Source organism: Arachis ipaensis, chromosome B05 (genome assembly GCF_000816755.2).
Source record: "Arachis ipaensis cultivar K30076 chromosome B05, Araip1.1, whole genome shotgun sequence".
NCBI lineage: Eukaryota > Viridiplantae > Streptophyta > Magnoliopsida > Fabales > Fabaceae > Arachis > Arachis ipaensis.
Genome location: NC_029789.2, coordinates 40,323,107 through 40,329,717, shown reverse-complemented (window position 1 = coordinate 40,329,717; position 6,611 = coordinate 40,323,107).

Genomic DNA, 6,611 nt, shown 5'->3' with positions numbered 1-6,611 from the left:
TTGAGTCGCATGTCATGCTTCCTTATAGTGTCGAACACTTGCGCCAGGTCGGACAATAATGTCTCTTCACTTTGTGTCTTTATTAACATGTCGTCCACATAGACTTCCATGATTTTTTCGATGTGATCTGAGAAGACTTTATTCATTAGCCTTTGATAAGTAGCTCCTGCGTTCTTGAGACCGAAAGGCATCACGATGTAGCAGTAGTTTGCCTTTGGTGTTAAAAACGAGGTCTTTTCTTGATCTGGTGGATACATGGGGATTTGGTTGTATCCCGAATATGCATCCATAAACGAGAGGTATCTGTATCCGGAGGAAGCATCTACCAGAGCGTCGATGCTTGGGAGTGGGTATGGATCTTTTGGGCAGACTTTGTTGAGATCGGTGTAATCGGTGCACATTCGCCACTTCCCATTTGATTTTTTCACCAAGACGACGTTAGCTAGCCATAGTGGGTACTTGACTTCTCTTATAAATCCTGCCTCCAGTAGTGCTTGTACTTGTTCGTCCACAGCTTTGGATCGTTCTGGCTCGAGTTTCCTTCGTCTCTGCTGCACCGGCCGAGATCTTGGGTAGACCGCCAACTTGTGGCACATTAGCTTAGGGTCTATGCCTGGCATGTCTGTGGCTTTCCATGCGAAGAGATCGACATTATCTCGTAAGAATTGTATCAATAATTCTTTTGAGTCTCCTCTTAGGATCGTGCCAATATTGGTTGTTTTGTCCGAGGTGTCTCTAATTTGAATCTTCTCTATCTCGCCTTCTGGTTATGGACGGAGTTCTTCTCGTTGCTGGGCTCCGCCCATTTCAATTGTATGAAACTCCTCTCCTTTGCCTCTGAGGTTTAGGCTTTCGTTATAACAGCGACGTGCCATCTTTTGGTCAGCTTTTATCGTGGCTATCCCTTTCGGAGTTAGAAATTTCATACATAGGTGTGGGGTTGAGACTATTGCGCCGAGTTGGTTGAGTGTTGTCCGACCTATGAGAGCATTGTAAGCTGAATTTACATCGACTACGATTTAATCTATTTTGAGGGTCCTGGATTGGTCTCCTTTTCCGAAGGTTGTATGTAGTGGTATGTATCCTAGTGGTAGAACCGGGGTATCTCCTAACCCGAACAGACTGTTTGGATATGCTTTAAGTTCTTTTGCTTCTAAGCCGAGTTTATCAAAGGCTGTTTTGAATAAGATGTCGGCAGAACTCCCTTGGTCTATTAAGGTGCGGTGTAGGTTGGCGTTTGCCAATATGATGGTGATAACCATGGGATCGTCATGTCCTGTGATGACGCCCGACGCATCTTCCTTAGTGAATGTTATCGCTGGGATGTTGAGCGCTTCTTCCTCTCCTTCGACATGATATACTTCTTTGAGATATCTTTTGCGAGAGGATTTGGAGATCCCTCCTGCTGCGAATCCGCCATGTATCATGTGGACATGTCTTTCTGGTGTCCGAGGTGATTGTTCAGTTCATCCGTCATCCTCGTCTCTTCGTCTTTTTCTTTGGTCATCATCTCGGGTAGCCAGAAATCGATCTAATCTTCCTTCTCTCACTAATTTTTCTATGATATTCTTTAAGTCGAAGCACTCGTTGGTGGAGTGCCCTCGAACTCGATGGTATTCACAATATTCCTTCCGGTTTCCCCCTCCCCTTTTGCCTTTGAGTGCTTGCGTTGGGGGGATTTTCTCTGTGTGGCAGACTTCTTTGTATACGTCGACCAGGGATGCCCTGAGAGGGGTGTAATTATGGTATTTTTTTATTTTCTCCCCCTGTCGATCTTCTTTCTTTTTGGATTCCTTGTCTTTATCTCGGTAGGTGTTCCCAGATTTTGAGGTTTCTCCCAACCGAGCGTTTTCTTCCATGTTAATATATTTTTCTGCTCGCTCCTGTACTTCGTTTAATGAGGTAGGGTACTTCTTTGATATAGATTGGCTAAATGGTCCCTCTCGTAGGCCATTGATGAGTCCCATGATGGCGGCCTCTGTTGGTAAGCTTTGTATGTCCATGCATGTTTTGTTGAATCTTTCCATGTAGTTGCGGAGGCTCTCCCGATCTCCTTGCTTGATCCCTAGTAGACTGGGGGCGTGCTTGGCTTTATCTTTCTGGATGGAGAATCCAGCCAGGAACTTTTTGGCCAGGTTGTTGAAGTTTGAGATGGACTTTGGAGGTAAGTTGTCGAACCATCGGATTGCTGTCTTCGTGAGAGTTGTTGGGAAAGCTTTGCAGTGAACGGCGTCTGAGGCGTCGGTAAGGTACATTCTGCTTCTGAAATTGCTGAGATGGTGGTTGGGATCTGTGGTACCGTCATATAAAGTCATATCTGGGAGTTTAAAGTCCTTTGGGATTTTGGTTTTCATGATCTCCCTAGTGAATGGATCCTGTTCTTTACGTGAGCTTTCCTCAGGAGTGATCTGAGGGGCCTTCGATTTGAGATCGGCTTCTAATTGCTGTAATTTTTCTTCCAACTCTCGACGTCACCGTACCTCTCTTTGTAGATCCTTTCCGATTTCTCGTTGTTGTTGGGTTTCCTTTCTGATTTCCCGGTTTAGATGTATTTTTGTCTCCATTGGATTCTGGGGTGTCTTCTAGTGGGGTGTCTGCATTTTTGTGCGGCGTTCTATTTTCTAGATCTGAATCGTGGTCGTTGTCACGGTTATCCGCCATGGTGATGGGATGACTTCCAGGATCCCCGGCAACGGCGCCAATGTTCTGAGGGTTACCTGAAACTGGAGATCGATCTCGGATGAGATCGTCTGTACTGGTCGGAGATGACGTGTCCGGCTGGCTGATGGCGGCCAGAGTTGTTGTGTCCAACTTGTTGGATTGACTGAACTGCTGATCCTTGGCCACCGGAGGGTGGGGGATACCTGCAAGAGACTCCGATGCTTAAGTTAGCACGGGTATTAAGCAGGTTTTTAGTAGAATCAGAGTATGAGTTATACCTGGGTGTTCCAGTGTATTTATAATAGTTGTAGAGTGACCTTTCTAGATAAGATAAGTTAGTTATCTTATCTTATCTTTATCTTTGAGTTGAGGCCAGCTTATCTTCAAGGGAATCGCCCTTATCTCTATGGGCTTGGATGACCTTTGGATTTGGGTCGTGTTCCTCTACTACGGCCCTTTATGGGCTTTCCTGTCGATTTGGCCGAGTTCTTTAAGAAGAAGTCGGTCCGCTTGACCTGAAGAGGTTGGTCGCTTTGTCGTTTAATCATCCCAGGTCGGATAGCTCGACCCAGGGTATGAACAATAGCTATGCCTCACATCAATTCGTCGTTCAGAGCTCGATTAAATTATGCCTATTCGCAGTCATTAAGGTCCTATCCACACCCAACAATCAACATTAAGGTGATCAATCTTAATATCTCAAGTTAAGTACGAACATTCCCAAAATGAGCACTCATAGACATTCATGCCAAATGTATCGGGAAGATACCCTAACAGCATGAGACACACAAGCAGAGTATGCAATGAAGCATAGTTAGTCCACTCCCCAGGCTCTATTGGGAACGAACTGCTCTGATACCAAATTGTAACGACCCAATTTCTGGTACGTCATGATCATACTAGAAACTGAGCGCTACCAACTTGTCTTCCTAATTATTATCTATTATATATCATATGAGCCTGATTCGTTGTTAAAAACGTAGTTAATTTGCGAGGTACTTTTTTTTTTTAAAATGTTTGGATTAATAAATAGAATCATTAATAATCAAGTCACAAATGATAATAGATAATACAGTTAATAACCACACATAACTACATCACAAGTAGTTGACAATATTCGGTGATCCAGCCTTTATTAGAGTATAGACTTTTAGTTAGAACACCCCTAGATATAGCTAAATAATAACTATATACATATATATACATACAATATCCCAGGTCCTGACCTGTTCAAGAAGTCCCTAAGCTGGCACCTAGGCTAGCCTAGACTCTATACTCACCTAGTCCCTCTAAACTACTAAAGCGAGGGAAAGTATGTTCTAAGTCTTCAAAATTCAAGTCAGGTGGAACATCATCAAAAGGTGGAGCACCATCTACTACTCCTCTGCACGATCAGTCATTGCCATATGACGTCGTTCTGGTACCTCATCAAGTAGCCACATAGCAAGAGTCTCGTACACAGGACTTAGGTTAAGGTTCACGTACAAACGGGGGTGCAGACATTGGCTGGTCTCATAGTATATACATATAAACAGAGAACGAGATTCACTCTAGACTCAGAAGACTACCTAGAGCGAAATCCTCTTTATGAACGGTCATCAGCGAACTACGGAAGTGTACCCAAGCTTCCATCTGAAGGGGGAAGGGAGAAAGAAGGGGTAAGAACTTGGGAGTTCTTAGTAGGGTTGGGGTTATTAGTTAAGTTCATTAATTTCGTGTTGTTTAGCAGACAAATAGCAGAATACAAGAAGCAGTAAATAGAAGATACATATAAATAGAGGAAATAGAGAAAATAGAAAATAGAACACAAACAGAAAAATACAAGAAAATACAACACAGACACAGAGAATAAAATACAAACAAGGAAAGCATACATTCTTACAACAATCATAACAGAGGAAAATGCACAGCCATGTATGATGCATGTCTAGCCCTAGTGCAGGTAATGAGCTCATCTGTCAGTTACATACCCGCTCCCGTTCAAACCATTTCTCTTTATCACATTACTCTTTTCTCTTTGTCTTTTTACTTTGCTCTGATTACTCTTTTCTCTGTATCCCTTTATTCTTTTCTGGTTACTCTGTTCTCTGTATTTCTTTACTCTGCTTTGATTTCTCTGCTTAACGTATGTATTTAAAGCTTATGTAAATTTCGGTATGAATAGTTAGTCTGTTGCAAGTATAGGTTCATTAAGTCTATACTGAAATAGTTTAACTTTTCATATTATACCGAACCCTAGTCGGAACTCAAGAACTAACTATGTTGCCCTAGTTTGTTCACTAATCTCTGTCTGTTTTTCTGTTATTAAAACCTTACAGACTTTTTCTTTGATTTTTACCTTTTCTTCAACTTTTTATCTTTTATTTATCTTTGCCTCACTAGTATGTTTTTACCACTCCCTAAGTATTTTATGAAAGTAATTATGAGATTCTGTGCTTAAAGTTGTCTTTCTAAAACTTTTACAGAAAACTGCATTTTTCGCATTATTTTATTATTTTTATTAAAATAATATTTTTAATTAAATATTATTATTTAATATTTTATTATTATTTATTATTTTATCATTAAATTTCGAAAATTAACTTACCTTTTACTTTTAACCTTTAAAATTCATTTTTTACCACCCGTAACTTTTAATATTTCTACTTTAACCACCCTAACTTTAGAAATTACAAAATAACCCCCCAAACACCAAATTAATTACTTCCTTGCCCTTTTATGAATCAAAAAGGTGTTCTTCATTGTTCTTCACCACACTCAAAGTGTTCTTCGTGTTCTTCGTAAATTCTTCAGATTCTTTCTCTGTTTTTACCCGTTTTTTAGTCTTTTCAGCAACCGATTTTTACCATAATTCATAATAAATTAGCAGCCACTAAAACCCTATCTTTTCTACATGATTTTAACACAAATTGAACCCCACTTTAAGGGTTAGGGTTTCGTTTTCCAGCAGCCACAAGAACACAAGTTCATAGCTTGAATTTCATCAAATTTCATCAAAATTTCACCAAATTTTCACCAAGAATCACTCATATAAACAATCAATTTCAAGCAAAACCAAACCATATCATAATTACACAACTCAAACACAATCAATCAAGATTAAATTCATCAAACCCTACCTGGTTTTGCTGCTCCTAATTCGGTTAGACTTTCAGGTGGTCCTTAAGCACTTTTTCCTCCTAAATCACATCAAGAACAACTTTAAATCCAAAAACCCTCAACTAACCAAATCTCACTCAGCATGTTAGGAAGTGATTTCTAACCTTATACTTGCTGTAAATTCACATTTCTTGGCCCTCAAGTCAAGTTAAGCATGATTCCTAAGGAAAAACATCAAGAAAACACATGTTTTGCATGGTTTTTCTTGAAAACCGAATTGAAAAGGGAGGGTGACAGCCATCTCACCTTATTTCCAGCCTTGATATGTTATATGGTTATGTAGAGGAAGAAGAGAGGATCATTTTGGTGAAATCGGAATTTTGATTTGAGTTTTAGTTCAGAAGAAATCAAGCTTTGAAGATTAAGTGTTCATGAAAGTTTCTCTCTTTTCTCTCTTGTTATTTTCGGCCAAAATGAAGAAATGAGACATCCTTGGAGTGTCTTGGGGGTGTAGCATGAGTTTTGATTGGTTGGCTTGAAGGTGGATTAAAATAATATTAAAATATCTCAGGTGTATAACTACTAAAACTAGGTGTATCGAAACACACGTAAAAATATCTCTAAAAATTCTTTTCTGAGCTACTAGCATAAATGACACTAGTAACATATTATTATGAGAATAGAACATCTATGATGAGGCCTTAGCATTGTTAAAGTCATCAGAGAGTGCTGGTGCTAAGCTGCACCAGTAAACTGTGAACCCGATTAAACCGACTTCCTGTTTTTAACTAAAACAGAGCAGGTCACCTTATAATATCATTCAAGAATCTTCTAATACTAATATAATGACA